Source organism: Rhineura floridana, chromosome 1 (assembly GCF_030035675.1).
Source record: "Rhineura floridana isolate rRhiFlo1 chromosome 1, rRhiFlo1.hap2, whole genome shotgun sequence".
Taxonomy (NCBI): Eukaryota; Metazoa; Chordata; class Lepidosauria; order Squamata; family Rhineuridae; genus Rhineura; species Rhineura floridana.
Genome location: NC_084480.1, coordinates 308,579,887 through 308,596,882, shown reverse-complemented (window position 1 = coordinate 308,596,882; position 16,996 = coordinate 308,579,887). Strand labels below are relative to the sequence as shown.

Here is a 16,996-nt window from a genome sequence, read left to right as displayed (position 1 = left end):
GATCGTCCGGGAAACCTGAATCATTGGATGCGCAGCCCGATCCTTCGCTCCTTATCGGGAAGCTACTCCCACGGATTGAACGAAATAGGGCGCTAGTGCTTACCAAGCCAGTAGACAGCCTAATTATTTATTATTTATTTTATTTATTAATTGCATTTTTAAACCGCCCTATAGCAACAAGCTCTCAGGGTGGTGTACATAAGATAAAACCACAATTAAAATACGAACAAGTGTGGATTATAGAACATATTTAAGAAAAAATTAAATACAAATTAAAATAAAAATTACAATACAATTAAGTTTAAAATTAAAATTAAATTAAGCTTAAAATGCCTGGGGAAAGAGGTACGTTTTTACCTGGCACCGAAAAGATAACAAAGAAGGCACCAGGCGTATCTCATCTGGGAGGGCATTCCATAATTCGGGGGCCACCACTAAAAAGGCCCTAGATCTAGTTGCTGTTCTCCGGGCCTCCCTATGAGTTGGGACCCGGAGAAGGGCCTTAGACGTAGAGCGCAGTGAACAGGTAGGTACATAGTGAGAGAGGCGTTCCAACAGATATTGCGGTCCGATGCCGTTAAGGGCTTTATAGGTAAGAACCAACACTTTGAATCTGGCCCGGAAACATATTGGTAGCCAGTGCAGTTGGGCCAGAATAGGCGTTATATGGTCGAACTTCTTCGTCCCAGTAAGAACTCTGGCCACAGCATTCTGCACTAGCTGAAGTTTCCGAATCGTCTTCAAAGGTAACCCTACGTAGAGTGCATTACAGTAATCCAGTCTAGAGGTTACCAGAGTGTGAATAACCGAGGCGAGGTTTTCTCTGTCCAGATAGGGTCGTAGTTGGGCTACCAGCCGAAGCTGGTAGAACGCATTCCGTGCCACCGAGGCTACCTGAGCCTCAAGTGACAGGAGCGGATCTAATAAGACCCCCAAACTACGGACCTGCTCCTTTACGGGGCACCCAAAAAGGAGGGGAGCAAGAAAATTTTAGCCCTCCCCCCCCGCTACGGGTCGGCTGTTTGCTTCCCCGCCAAAAACGCGCACAGACTTTGCTTGTAATTCGCACGCCTCATCATATGCTTACGCGCGAGCAACACCCCGTTTCATCCAACTTCCTCTCTGAGCAAAGGCATTAAAGACTCGGCGTGTCGTTCGCAAAGCAAACCCCTTTTGCAATGACCTCGGCAGCCGCCGCCGCGCGTGCGTCTATACGAGTTTCCAGCAAGGGCAACACCGTCGAGAGAAGAGCAGCAGCAGCCGCTTCTGCAAAAGCGCCGCGCAACAGATTGCTCCGGGCACAGAGGGAGGGGGGGCTAGAGGGAGAATGCGCGGGGCAAGGAGGAGGAGCTGAGAGAGACGTGCGTGTGGTCGTATCTTCCCCCTCAGGTGGGCGGAGACAGAAGAGACCGGGAAGGGCGCGTGACCACGCCAGAGGCAGAATCCTTGGGCGGGCGCGAGGGGGAGGGCGTGGCTTCAAGCAGGACAGTAGCCTATAAAAACGCCGCCTGGCCCCCGCCGTGCGCTCGGATATCAACAAAGCTCGCGAAGCGGCGTGGTCGGTTGCTTAGCGCGCGCTGGACCGCATCCTTCTCTCTCTGTCTCTGCCGCGGTTGGGAGGAAAGCAGAGGCGGCGTGCCGTCCGTCGGTTTCTCGCGTCAGCTTCCTTTTCGTTTGCCTTCCCTTTTATATTCCTCTGTGTGTGTGTGTCGGGGGGGGGTTGCTGGCGCGTCGTCTTGAGCTGGAGCCCCAGCGCCCAGGTAAGAGGCTTCACTGGCAGGCGACCACGAGGGGAACGGCCATGGGGGGGGGGCTCTGGCGGTTTAGGGTGGTGGGCTTAGACTGGCGGGGGAGGTCCCAGGTTTGAATTCCACCTCAGTTTCCAGTTCTTTTTTTTCTCCGCCTAGCCTACCTCGCAGGGTGGTTGTGAGGATAATAGGATGGTGAGAAGGATGTGTGCAGCTCTGAGGCAAAGTGGGGTGGGGGAGCTGTAAGTTCAATACATAAATCCCCCACCCCAAGAAGGCTGCCAGCCTCATCTTAAAGAGAAAAATGAGGTCCTTGCATGGTTTCCTGTGAGTTTGGTATGTTAAAATCTCCTTTGTCCTCCTGTGCTTATTTTCCTTCCCCAAGCCTTCAGGAATTTTTCCTACTTGTGTTTTTTCCCCCCAGCTCCCCATTTCCATCCTTGCCCCCAAAAGTTGGTGCTATTCTTTCTGTTCTGGATCTCCCCTCCTTTCCTCTCCTTCACATCCCTGGGCCAAACCATCCCAAGTGTGAAAGTGACAGGTTTGATGTGCCTCTTTCAAGTCTTATTGTCATCTCAGATAATGGGCTGTTCATGGTTTGTGCATTTGAAAAACAAAGCCATAGGTCATACATGGGAAGGAAGCTTCACATAAAAGTATCAAATTGAGCTTTTTTCCCTTCTAAACATATATACAGTGAGGGTTGTTGTTGATCATCACTGTCGTGTGCCTTAAATATTCTAGGCACTGTAAAAAGACTTGAAAATAAGCAATATAGAGCAGTCAGTTGCCGACAGGGCTTGTTAGGGTGATACAAAGCCATCTCTGTAACAGTGACCTGGAATTCAGCTCCACAAAATTCTCTCTGATGGTGCCTCAAATAATGGAGCTTATTTCTCTTTGGATGGAGACAGATGGGCATCTCTTCCCTGCCCTCAGGTATTTTGGATTGGGGGAGATGAGGACCAATGCAGCCTTCTTAGAATTTGTTGTCTTGCTCTTTTCCACTGTCTCCACTTTATGTGCCTTCAAGTTGATTTGTAGCGATCCTAGAAATCAGCAACCTCCAATAGCATCTGTCGCAAACCACCGTGTTCAGATCTTGTAAGTTCTGGTCTGTGGCTTCCTTTATGGAATCAATCCATCTCTTGTTTGGCCTTCCTCTTTTTCTACTCCCTTCTGTTTTTCCCAGCATTGTTGTCTTTTCCAGTGAATCATGTCTTCTCATGATGTGTCCAAAGTATGATAACCTTAGTTTCATCATTTTAGCTTCTAACGATAGTTCTGGTTTAATTTGTTCTAACACCCAATTATTTGTCTTTTTCGCGGTCCATGGTATCCCCAAAGCTCTCCTCCAACACCACATTTCAAATGAGTTGATTTTTCTCTTACCTGCTTTTTTCATTGTCCAACCTTCACATCCATACATAGAGATTGGGAATTCCATGGTCTGAATGATCCTGACTTTAGTGTTCAGTGATACAGCTTTGCATTTGAGGACCTTTTCTAGTCCTCTCATAGCTGCCCTCCCCAGTCCTAGCCTTCTTCTGATTTCTTGTCTTCATTTTGGTTAATGAGTGTGCCAAGGTGTTGAAAATGCTTGACAAGCTCAATGTCCTCATTGTCAACCTCACTTTATTCATTTTAAAATGGCTAAGGATGGAAGAAGAGCCAACATCAGACAGCATTCCATCTTAGTGCAACAGCATCCTGTATCCATCGAATGGCCAGCTGGGTGTCTCTAGGAAGCTCATAATGGGCATGGAGGCAACAGGCCTCCTTTGTTTGTTGTCTTACAACTGGTATTCAGTGGTATCCTGCCTTTGGCATGTAGAGGTTTTGCTTAATGGATGCTATTCTGAGAAGAATATTATTTAGGTTTGACAGTTTTCAGGTGTATGTTTAAGGGTTGGGAAGCTATTCAACAATCTTTTCCTTGATTAAGTTTTTTTGAAAGGATGAAAGAGAAGAGAAAGTATTCACAACACTCTTGTGTTCAGGGGCAGTATATACTTAGTCCGAGATTCTGGGGGCATATGAAATGGGAATTGTCTTTAAGCATTTTATGAATTTCTTTGGTGTATGTGATTGGCTGCTTTAGGCAGGAAGCGGAATGGTAGACTATAGTGAGCTGATGAGCAGGTAGGGGTTAAACATGGGCATTATCTCATGAAAGGTTTGGAGAAAGAGCTGGATTTTAAACATAATGGGAACAAGTATTGAAGCTGATAGAAGCATGTTTGCCCTTTGCATCTCATGAAGAAATGTATTCTCCTACCACTGTTTTAAAGTGTTTGCACTTTGAGAAGGGGTTGTTGAAGCCTCCTTCAAAACATTCAAAGTGGATGGATGGCATCTGCATTTCTTTATTCCATCCTCAAAAAATGAAGGAAGGGCTTCACTGTACTATATTTTTTATTATTTAATTTATGTCCTGCCCTTCCTCTCAGCAGGAGCCCAGGGCGGATATATCTCTTCTCCACTAATGGTTATATCTCCAGGTGTGTGTGTGAGGGTCTAAAATACAAAACTCTACTCTTGGGTAAGATGAAAGAAATAAAATATATACTTCAGATCTTGAATTCCAGAGGTGTAGCTGTTAGTCTGTTACAGCAGGCATGGAAAACATGTGGCAGATTTATTGTGGCATAAGCTTACATGGACTTGCACCCACTTCCTCAGTTAGTAGGCTCTAGTCCACAAATACATATGCCACAGTACATCTGTTAATGCCACAGGATTTAAAAAAAGATTTTAAATAGTTCAAACCCCATTCACTCATTTTTTTGTTGGATTCTTATTGTTAAACAAGATTCTCTGCTGTTTTTTCTGCAACATGGCCACCTCTCTGGGAATTTACTGGTGGATGTGGTTTGTTTTTAATTGGTGTGGCTAGGAGAATGGTTATTGCCTGAAGTAGTGTAAAGAGCTTGCCGGCAAAAGGGTGAAGGCATACATAGAGTGCAGGTGCCAGAAATGGCTGCTTGTCTGATTAATATTGGCAATCTGTCATAAAATGGGATGTTCGGGTGGCTGGGGATGTAACTTACTGGGAGTTGAGTTGTGATCCACAGGACTTTTCAAGCCTAAACATATTCTTTTCAGGGACTGAGTATAACAGCTGAATGCACATAGAACCACCCATGACTTTTCAAGCGTAGCAATTTTGAAAAAGGCAATGCCTGGTCATATTCCTGGCACTGGAGACTTTCACTAGGATGGTTAGGCAGATGTGCTTTGTTGTCAAATGGAGTGTGATTTTTAGAATGGAATCCTGTCAGTTAGTGGTGTGGGGTGGGTAGGAAGAGAAGAAGTATTTCCTTTTAGATAATAACTAAAGAAAACATCTTCCGTTCTGTAGAACTTGCCTTTCAGTGGAGCTCCAGTTTGTAAGGAGATCCTTGATGCAGGAATTCTCACATTTGCATTTAAAACAGAGCAAAAAAACTGGTATTCTACTAATTTGGAATGACTGCTGCAAGAAAGGAAATTATAGCAGTTCCCGTTCGGATAGCAAATACTTTCTTGGTAAACAGTAGAAACAGCTGGAATCCTCTAGAAATTGGCCAAATTGGGCTGGGCTTGGAACAGGGAAATGGGTTGTCTGTCTCTCTGTAGGGAGGCGGCGGCAGACACTGAAATTAGAATGGGCAAGATGTGAACAGTTATAAGCAGTACTGCTTCCTGTGATTGCAAAAAAATGCAGCAGACTGTAATTTCTTGGTTTTCATGGATTCCTTTGCTGCTTTTGTAGTTTTATAGTGATTGTTTGCTGTAGGAGTTATGCCCAAATGTTCGAGTCAAAGGAAAACTCAAGAAATGAGTGCATACTTACAGCACTCCTTGATTGTATCTGTTGAACACTGTGGTTTATTACCCTGTCTTCTTGTTTCCCTCTCTATAAAAAGTTATGTAGAAAAAAATGCTTCTGTGTCTATTAGACCAGGAAATGGCATTCTTCATCCTTGTGGGATCCTCTTTTTCCCTTTTTTTTTTAAAGTAGTACTCTAAAGCCAGAGGGACGCCAATTGGAGTTGGGTACAAAATAGTGGCTAATTAGGGGGGCACATCACAATGAGGAAAACTAAAGTCTGCACACTTGAAACAACACTTGTGACTTGAAAGCCAAGTGTGGGTTTTTTATATTGCTGAACGATTCAAGATTTTGCATATATAATTTGTATGTAGGTTTGTATTTGTTACGATAACTGTAGCTCATTATGAGTTTTGCTCCAAGCAGCAGCCTACTCCTGTATTAATCCTCCCATATATTAAGATCATCTACTGAGGCCTAACTTTTTATGTCTCTACCTTCAGAGGACAAGTGAGTGAGAGAACAGAATCTTTTTTGTGGTAGCACCCAGACTTTGGAAGTCTAGCTCACTTCATTGTCAGAAGTATACATTATTATTTTGGGGGGCCAGTTAAAACCTTAATTTTTGCTTATGCTTTTGGTGGTGTTTGATTTTTATGACTGGTACTCTTTTGTACGTTAGTGTTGGCCTTACTCTATATGCATTTGTTTTTAATTATGTTAGGCAGTGTGTAGATCTGCCTTGGGTAGAAAGGCAGGGTACAAAGATTTTAAAAGTAGGGCCTCAGGAGCAGTAATCAACCCTGTCAAGCTGCCTTCTCCTCAAGGCTGTCCCAGGGAAGAAAGCTTGATTGTCCTTTGCCTTGAAGAGGCACCTCCATGGGCTCCTCAGCAGCAGGGAAGCAAGGCCATGAGTGTGCATTTAGAGACAGCGATGGGATGCAGTGGAGAAGGCAATACTGGAGAGGGTGGCGTTCATATCCTTTACGTGCATGTCTAACTTGATTGGTGGAAAAGAGAATTGTTTTCTCTTGCTGGCAGCTCTTGCAAGAGATGACTTCATGCTGAAGCTAGGTCTTGTATTTAAAGGTGAACAAAAGAAAAACTTCATAGGCAATGATTAATTACAGTAATTCATGATACTTCCTGTGAGTACAATTCTTCCACAGTCACATTATATTACCTATCTTTTGTCTATGCATTTTCTCAACCTAATTGAATCAATCAATGTTACTACTATTACTAGTAGTTACTTTACTTGACAGTACAACTTCTAATAACTAGCATTACTGTTGTCTCTGTGAGTACTCATTGGCATAGCTGATTTTACTACTGCTGAACTGTCACTAATTGACACTATTGAATTTACTACTATAACTGATATTTTTGATGTTATGTCTAACCCCCACTATTGATTTTACTACTGCAGAACTTATTACTGTGCTTGCCTACGCTATTGGCCTTACTATTGAGGAATTTACTATTACTATTTATTAAATTTATATCGTGCCCTTCCTCCTAGAAGGAGCCCAGGGCAGAAAACAAAACACTAAAAACACTCTAAAACATCTTAAAAACAGAATGACAGCACGTGAGCAGAACTGACATGCATTATTTTATACAACGTTTGTTGGGGACAAGTAAGAATCTTTTAAGGGAACACTATTAATGTCTTCAAGGAGGCACATGCATGTCTGGCAGAAGCTCACTAAATATAGGTAGCATGATGAACTGTGCTCTCCTATTAGCAGGGCTGGCAAAATCTGAAATTGATAGCGTCTTGGGGAAGGAAAGTACTTATTTGGATGTTGGACACAGAGTTCAGTGAAATGATATGAGCCACCATGTGACAAAGTGGTAAACAAGCAGAGGAGTGGTGGAACTCTGCCAAGCTTGCGGTAAGCTGTTAGCCCTTCCTCAAGAATAATCTTTACTTGATTTCTGCCAGAATTAGTCATAGCAAGCAGACTTTGGCAATCTGAGCAGAAAACAGAGTTCTTGCACAAAAGAATATGATTAAGGTTTGAGTATGTAATATTGTTTCTTTGTAAAAGAATAAAGGAGCAATTTCACATGCCTGACAAAGTACTGATATCTTTGTCAAATAGACCAGAGAACTGGTGTGATGTGGTGGTTGAAAGTGCAGCTAGGAGTTAACTGCCTTGGTATTTCTTTTTGAAATGAAATGTGGTATAAAATTAGTTTTGGAAATAATAAATAAAACATTTTAGAAGCAAATTTCAGTTAAGTTGCAAACATATTAGACAGCCATAGGCAATTCATTGCCTCTCAATCTCAGCTCTTCATCTATCTATGGAAACAATAATATTGGCTTAACTGCTATACTGGGGTTGGTAGAGGATTATTAGAGGATTTTTGCTGCTGTAGATGTCATACAGGGCCATTGTGAAAAACAGTAGTCATGATTAACATAGGCTGTAATTCTGGCAGGATAGGTGATAGGTTAGAGCCTTTGTTAGCAAAGTATGATGCAGACTAGTTTCTAAACAGTAAGTGCTTCCGTGACTGACCTAGGTGCTCTGTTCTTCCTGTTTCTTGCTTTCTTGTCAGTGGCAGTGCTTGCTGTATTCTATGTTGATAATGATTAGACAGTTACCTCTACATAACATGTGGTGACACTGTACCAACATTTGTTCCTTTGTGTGCTAATCAGTGCCTCGTGAGGGGTTTGAGTTTGGTGTCTTTTTCACTTGTTTATGCTTAAGTTTGTGGGCACAATATTGAACTGTGATAAGGGGGTAATTGATCTTCTTGGTATGGATCAAATTGTGTATCATATTATCCCAATCCTGTCCCATTTTGCTTTTTTAAAACCTGTATCTTACTGGCTATATCTCCTCCTGTACAATAGTATTATATAAGATAGCATGCAACTTAAGATAACCAGAGCTAAGGCATAAGTGGAGATGCACTGATGCAAGTGTGCCCGTATCTGATCTCCTATCCTGTACTTGTATTTAGTTACTGTTTGATTATATTGCGTGTTTGTGTTATTTTGTAAGCTGCTCTGAAAATTGTGGCTGAAGAGTAGCTAATATTTTTATTAATATTCCCTTTGCCTTGCATGTCTGACCACAGGGTCAGACTGTTAATATTTCACAACCACAGCTTCTCCAGGCGTATTAAGAATTTTGTCAGCTGCAGGTTGCACCTTGTAGACTTACACATTCATACATAATTACATGAGAATGTTGTTATAATAATTCCCACAACTCCATGCTAATAGTAAATGTTAAGATCACTATTGCCATAAAAATGGAAGCTTAGGTTAAAGCCCCGAAGCAGCCCTAGCAATAGCATACAAATGATGGTCATAGAACTGTTCTATATAAAGCAGAATGTGACTTTACTTGCCTTTACAAGGTTGTCATGGGAAAGCTGTATATAGCACAACTAAGATCTATGTATGTAGCAGAACTAAGATCTATATAATGCTTCTAGCAAAATGGGATGCTTTTTTTAAACAGTGTGTTTTGTGCCAATGCTGCTAAACTATAATCTGGGTTAATCTGCTTTGGGAATCAATGGCTAGCAATATCACTCACAACTGAACTCAACAAAAGCATTCTTCCTGCTGTGGGAAGGGTGGAATGTGCTTCAAAAAAAATCTGAAGTTTGAATAGTGGGTGTGTGTGTCCATATAGATATATTTTTCTTAGACTGCTGTAATCACATGACAACACCCTTCTAAATGCTGTGGGTTATGCTGGCGGGGGCAGCAAGTGGATAAGGGAGGCAGGCAAGGTGGGTGAGGCATGGCGGGGCTAGACCAGGCAGTGGGTTGAGGAAGACAAGGTGGTGGCCTGGGCAAGCTGTGGAGGAACAAGTGAGGCAGAAAAGCAAGGCTTGTGAGTTCCTGAGGAGCACGAGTGGGTCAGCGGTGGCCATCATATGCCAATGCCTTGAGGCTGTGGGGTGCCTAGGGTTGGGTGTGCACTGCACAACACGCATTAATTTTGATCTTGGAGGTTTATAATGGGTTGTATCCATAGCTAGTCCGACTCACAGCAGACCCGCTGAAATTAATGAACTTAAGTTAGCCATGTACATGAAATTTAGTGGGTCTGCTTGTGACGTCCTTCTCCAGCACCACCTGTGAAGCTGTCAGCTCTACACTGCGTCAGCAGTGCCGGTGGGGGACTGGAAATTCCTGGGTGGTTGGCAGGGAAGCAAAGTCCTTAGCCGGCAGTCTGGTCATACATCTGCCAGGTCTAGGAGGAGGGGAGCTGATAAGGGCCAGGCTTGTCCGAAGCGTACTTGCCGAGTCAGGAGTCCAGAAGTGAGGTCAGTAGAGGTCCGGGATCAAGTGCCAAGGGGTCAGTCCGAAAGAGGGTGCCAGGAAACTAGGAACACACAAGCCACGCCTGACGTTGCAGTCAGCAACAAGCTGCAGCCAAGGTGTGCCTTATAAAGAGCAAGGTTGACAGCAGGTGTGAGTCCTCAGCGTTTGGGCCTTAAGGAGACAGGCCTGCCTCTCTTCTGCCTGACCTTCTGCTGTCTACGTTCTGCAGGTGAGGGGGGAGTATCCTGTTCACTGTCTGTGTCTGGCTGCAGGGACTCTGCTGTATCTGGGGTGCTCTGCAGCTGAGGGGGAGAAGGAGCTGGATTCTCAGGAGGCTCCTCCATGTCTACTTCTGAGTCTGCTGCTCCTGGGTCTGCTGCTGTTACTCCCGAGTCGTCCTCATCTGAGGAGTCCTCTGACGGGGCCATGACACAAGCTCTCATTTGTGGCTACCAGCAGACAGGAACATCAGGTTTTCTTCTTACCCTTTACAGCTCTAGCACAGATTTCAACAAATCCCCCTGCTAGGCCTTACTACCCCACACTCTGTATCTCTTATAATATTTAGACTGTGCCTAGTCTCTGCCTGGCTATCTCGATACCTTGTGTCTATGGGTATAGGTAATTCACCACCACCCCGCCTGCAGCCTCTTGTCTCTGAAGCATACAGCCCTGGGTTTCTCTGTGGGACTGGATACACTTTCCTCCGATCCGCCGCTGCCACCATTCGATACAACTGTTCAGCCGTGGTTACTTTGCTATTCCCCCTGGTATGTGTTCCCAGCTGAAGGAATCAGGCTTATGTTTAACCAAGAAAGTATTTATTTAATATTAGAAATAACAAGCTTACTGAAGGAATGTTTCACAAGCGTATGGTTTCATCTATATTCTGTTAGGTACTTGACTTCTTACTAATTGCCTCAGAACTCCGACTCACTCTCAACAACAACACTGACCACCATCCACCTCCTCAATTCACCACTTCCAAACACCTTCTAAACACCACCCAGATTCAACTGTCATTCTTCCGTTTATACTCCCAGCCATTCAAACGCTCAGCCAATCATCCAGCATTCTACTGCTCATGTACTCCCCCCTCCTCTTTCACTCCGCTTACCATATGTCTTCTATATAAACAGCACTTACCATATTTACAATATAAGCAGGAACATCACACTGCTCTAAGTAGGAGTAGCACTGGATACAGCCCTATTTATATAAACTGATTCTTGTCGGGGCTGACTGCTTTCGGAGTAGCCAGCTACTATTGCTAGAATAAAAGGAAGAAGGAAAATGATTGTGTGGCTGTGTGACTATGGCACAGTTCCAAGGAAATCCGAAGTGATCTTGTATGCATCGTTCTTTTTATTCTTATAAATTTCCTGTCACTCCTAGTGTCTTCATTAATGTGTTGTGGCCTGGGAGACCACAAGTATGCACTCAAGTAGCCATAAGCTCCTAATAGAAAACAGCAGAAACTAAAGAGCTGGAGGCATTTTGAAGTTTCCGTCGGCCCTGCTTGGATTGCTGAAGCAAACCTCTTCAGCAATGGGATGAGACAATTGCAACATAAACATATTTATTTAGGAACATAAGCTTCAGTAGTCATTTATTCAGAATTCATGAGTTCTAATTTACTGACCTTTCATAATGACTACCCTAAATTTCATAACAGCTATCCTAATTCTTTTACACATGCTTCCATTATCTCTCTCTCACGTTCCTCCTTTTTCACATGCAACCACATATTTCCCCTATTCCAACTATCATTTTCAAACCGACACTCTCTACCTTTCACTCTACCTGATTCTTGGGTGCCCAAAATTCCATCCCAGGCCCCACCAACTGTCAATCATTCTTCTACTTTTGTAACACATCAATAGGAGGTATTGCTTGGTGGCCTGGGCAGAGGGGTGAAGACCCGGGGGGGGGGGAGAGAGAAACTGGTTTCTTTCCTGCTTGGAAAAATAAAACAGGCTTCAAGGGAAAAGGTGGGGGGGAATGGTTTTCCCCAGTTTTTCTGTTTCTTCCTCCCAGGTCTGCACATCTCTAGGCCTGGGTACATCTGGTTATGTTAAATGCTGCAGTGTACATGTAGGTCATATTTACAAAAGTGGACAGGGGAGGGGTACTAGGAAACTTTGGCACAGACCAGGATTTGTAGTAGATAAAGTGAATATCTGATGTCATACTACCAAGTGTATCCCGCTGAGTGTTTGGCATTCAAGATGACTTCTGAACATGGCAGATCTGGACACTGTAACATGCAGAAGCAGTGTTCAATTCAGAAACATGCTCTGTTGCACAGTTGGCACATGTTTGCAGATCCCACTAGCTGCTAGGATGGATTCATTGTTTAATGTGCGAGTAGTATAACTCTGCATCTTCCAGCATTTTCTGGAAACGTTTGCATAAGCTAAGAAGCACTTAGTATATGAACTTTTGATATGTTGAAGGTTTGCTTACTCAGGCAGAAAATTCAACATATAAATCTAAATATCTACATAATAGACAAGGAGATGAATCATCAGTTTTGCTTTCTTCACTCTGGGTAGATTTCCCCTCTTCCCCCAGTTGACTCCAATGGAATTGACATGTGTTTGGAGGGTGAAATGGGAAGCTACCATGACCACCCAAAACAGTATTTTTCTTCCACTCATGTCTAGTTTTCTTTCTACTTCTTCATAACATAATCTAGTGAAATGCATGGTGTGAGATGTGACAGCATGAACTTCCCCGCCCTACATCACTAGCAGCCTCTGGAGACGAAATGTGTAATGTTAATGTCATTTTTGGGGGGTAGATTGGAAGGAAACTAGACACATGGCTGTTTTAAAAAAAATAACTAAGTTTTATTCATGAGTGATATTCATTGAGCTGAAAGGCTTCTATGGTAGTTTCTAGCTCAAATTTGTGTCTATTTAAAGCCAAGATAGGAAGCACGAACACATTTGTCACACAAAAAAATTTTCAGCCTATGCTTACTTGAGTGCAATACAAAACCACTTGCAGATAGAATATGATATCGCAAAGACTGGACTGGATTTCTGGGGGTTAATACTTTTAGATGTTGGAAGTATAGTGTTTGCCGTGATCTCTACCAGCTCTAGCTGTACCTGTAAACTCAGGTTCATTGACACTAAATTCAGCATATTATTTTTTCAGATTACAGGGATTAAATTGAGTTTTAATACTTTGGCTTTATTTGGTTGCTTGCAAATAAGATGAAAGAAACCTAAAAGGCATCCACATATTTTTGCAATGATTCTTGAAGGGGAAGCTCACAAAGCAAAGACAAACTGAGTTAAAGCACTTGTATTATTGGATATCTTGAAGACATTTATATAGAATTTATTTATTTATTTATTATTTATTTAATTTCATTTATAAACCGCCCATAGCCAATGGCTCCCTGGGCGGTGTACAACATACATTATAATACAATAAGTCAACAAAAATAAATAAATATAGAATACAGAGACATAATAACACAACAATAGAAGGCCTAAACATTTGCCAAATAATCTATTGGTTGCAGCAAAACTTGTTCTGGCCAGATATTGGAAAGTAGCTGATATACCTAAAATGACTGAATTGTTAATGTGAACGATTTTAATGAAAGGCCTCACTTGTTTCCTCACAATCATATGGCTAAGGGAAGCCCAGAAGCAATGCAAAAGGGCTTCCCTTGTACTGTTGTGCTGTTCCTCAGCAACTTGTATTCAGAGGCATTCTACCTCTGTCCCTGGTAGTAGCATGTAGCCATTGATATCCTTACTCTGCATGAATTAGTCCAGTGGTCCCAACCTTTATGAGTACGGGATCCCCTTTGTAAGCGCAAACATTTTTGTGACTCCGCCACTAATTGTAATTTTAGCCTCTGTTCACTGAAAAAAATGGTGTGTGGCAAAATCGTATCTCCAAATACCCCTTCCATAAAAAGCTCCCTGCAGACAGGGAGGTGTTGCTTTCTTTTCTTAATGCAAAGGTCCAATTACGTTGGGACCCCCTCCCCCCTGACAGTCTGAAGATGTGCAGTGCTGTCTCCCAACACTAGTGGGTTACAGTGTTGGGCTAAGATCTGGGTTCTAATACCCACCCAGTCATGAAGCCCATTGGGTGACCATAGGCCAGACATAGTCGCTCAGCCTGACCTATCTCACAGGGCTGGTGTAAGGATAAAATGGGAGGGGGAGAACCATGTGCACCACCTTGAGCAACTTGGAGGAAAGGTGGGATATAAATGGATTTCAGTTGCATTATGTGGACCCCAGCCTGAGCCAACCTGCTAAGGTTTTTTAAAATCATCATCATCAAGAAGCAGCAATATGGTAGTGGTGGGGATGCTAGATCGTGAAGATAAAAGGTTCGCTAGGTTGCGGAGGGTGGTTAGTGCTTTTAGGCCTTGGGATGATCATCAGAACTGATAACTTGGTTAGCATGCAGTTGGGGAACGAGAGCGGAGCAAATGACAGGTCATCGCACACACAAACACACCTGCCCCTCCTACAAGCATCTGCAAGCGTGCATGCATTTGGGCACGTGGGAGGGGGGAAACCCTCAACTGCTGCAGCATCTTGGAGAGAGAGGTTGGGGGTGGAATGTAGGTGAAAGAAAGGGGGGACACTGGCATATGCACTTAGCCTCAGAGATGGGGGATGAGCAAGTCCTGAGCTTCCTTACTGCTCTGTGGCTCTGTCTGGACCGAAGGCAAGATCTGGACAGCCTTGCAAATAAGAATAATTTTTAAAAGGAGGTGGCAGCAAAGCAGGAGTCAAGAAAGGCAGGTTGTCAGGAAGAAAGGGGGAAAGCAACTTTCCCTTGCAGCCTTGCTTCTCTCTGTGTCACGAAAAGCCCTCTCTTCTCATTCTGAGTAAGGGTGTCGTCAACAGTAGCAGTGCAAGGAGCCGGGATAGTAATCCCTTCATCTTCCTGGTAGCACCTGCCTCAGCCTCATTTGGCATCTGCCATGGGTGGTATAGGCAGATGCCTGCCCTTTGCATGCCTGAAAGATACTCTGGCACCTCAGCAAAGTCCTCCTCTCTTGTTTGAAGCGGGGGTGTGTGTCATCTGCAGCATCAGTAGGGAGCAGACAGCATTCTGGCAGTGAAGACTTTTTAAAAAAAAATTAATAGTTCATATCTTTACTCTTTGTGTCCCCTCTGGATTACTTTGTGGCCCCCCTGGGTGTCACGGCCCCTAGGTTGGGAACCACTGAATTAGTCTAATCCTCCTTTAGAGCCATTTTAAGTTAGTTGATGAAAGTTACAGATGTTAGGTAGTAAAGACAGATAGATGAATGGATGCAGAAATTAACATGGCAACACGAGTGACTTTTTGCAGAAACTGCATGCTTTTTTGGTCAGTTGGAATATTCATCAAAAGGAAGTCTGGGTTTAGCTTTTTTATGTGATTCTATAGATTTGGCATATTTTCCACCTGCTTAAACGAATTATTTATTGACTTCATGGATGCATATTAGGTTGGCTTTATGTTCTTTTTCTCCAAATTACAGCATTTTTCTAAACAAAATCCAGGGTACAAGCTTGAAATAATTACACTATCAGAAAAGAATTGCTTTCTAACTTACCGGGTAGATCTTTATCTGGAGAAAGCTTTAAAAAAAGAGATGAAAGTGATTTGAGAGAGGCATTGCATCTCATGGTATGCACATCCTTTTACTTCCCATTGCTGCCTCTGATCAGAGGATTGTTATTGTTTCAGAGGTGAAAGTGGATGTGTACACTTTTCACACAGTGATTCTGTTTTCAAATCACACTCAACTCTCCTTACTGAATGAAAAAAATGGCCTTCCTTTCGGAAAATCTTTCATTAGGGCTATTACTGTGATATCCTGATAAAACACTCCTTTGGAAGGAAAGTATGGGATGTTCAAAAGGAGAGAAAGCAGCTCTCTGTTATTTCTGGGGGTCTCTTGCAAGCAGCATAAAAAAATCAGTAATCCTTGAAGGGATTCATAAAATTATAAATAGCGAAGGCAAACGCAAGTTGAAGCTAAGCAAAATAAAACAAGATATCCATTGAAATGAACACTAGCGAAGTCCCAAAGAACATAGATGAACAATAAAGTGGCAAGGGAGGAGTGAAACGGATGGGATACAAGGACAGTGACAAAGTTGAAAGTTCTTAGAGGCATTTTACTTTTGCAAACCAAAGTTAATAATGTGCTATGTGAGTTTTCAGGTTAGAGAACATCTTGAGCCTAGTTTTTTTTTTTTAAAAAGTACTAGAGGGAGAAGTTGTTTCTAGACATTGGAATGATGTCAGAGGATTTAAAGTCAGAATTGCAGATAGAGGGTATTTCTCCAAGCAGAAGCCTGTTAGTAGGTGGATTATGACTTTTATGGTGGTGATTTCGAGTGGCCACTGAAGACAACTCTTTTTGCTAAACTATTTTGTTGAGATTGCGTATATGTATGGATCAGTGTGTGCAGTGCTTATGCTGGCATACACGTGCAGTTTCTAATGTGGTTCACAAACCAATTTAAGATAGGAAAGGACAAAAATGCAGATGATGGAGAACCTTATTTTGCCTATACTGAAAAACTTTGCTTTGAGGAAGAATTGTTCTTGGGGATTGTGCTGTCTTTTTTGCTTGTTTTCTCCAGCAGCACCCCCCCCCACACACACACGTCATAGATATTTCAAGTGAATCTGTATCAGCAGCTGTTGGTAACATCTACCATTTTGGTTCAGAAAACCAACACAAAAAGCTAACTAAGTATCCAGATAGTCAAAGACATAATATGAAAGTTCAAGAACTATACACATTTCAGAATAAGGATTTTAAAAATTAGCAGATGCTGAGCTGATGACCATTCTCGCAGTCAGAGTTAGAAATCAAAACTAATAACTTTTTTGTACTATTACTTCTAAAGAAATATCTGATACATAATGTTTTATCATGCTTCACAAAGTATTACTCAAATGTTCTGTGTAAAGAAAACAACATAGGAGAAGATAATGGAGTTAATGTTTCACTTTTGGGTATAATGAAGGATCTAATCCAGTTGTGATTTAGACACTAAATTGGTACTTTCATATGACAGATGTTGAAGTTCTGAGTCCAAGGCTTTGTTTTTTGTGCATTTGGTAGTAAGGCCCATTGAG

At 42.6% G+C, this 16,996-nt stretch overlaps 1 protein-coding gene across 1 annotated transcript in view; it reads left to right on the top strand.

Moving 5' to 3' along the window:
• The first annotated feature begins 1,502 nt into the window (after positions 1-1,502).
• The window catches only part of NDRG1 (N-myc downstream regulated 1), a 55,800-nt gene continuing 40,306 nt past the window's right edge, over positions 1,503-16,996 (top strand). The window contains exon 1 of the mRNA XM_061606938.1: positions 1,503-1,760. The gene's annotated coding sequence lies outside the window, so the exon portion shown is untranslated. The remainder of the gene's footprint in view (positions 1,761-16,996) is intronic.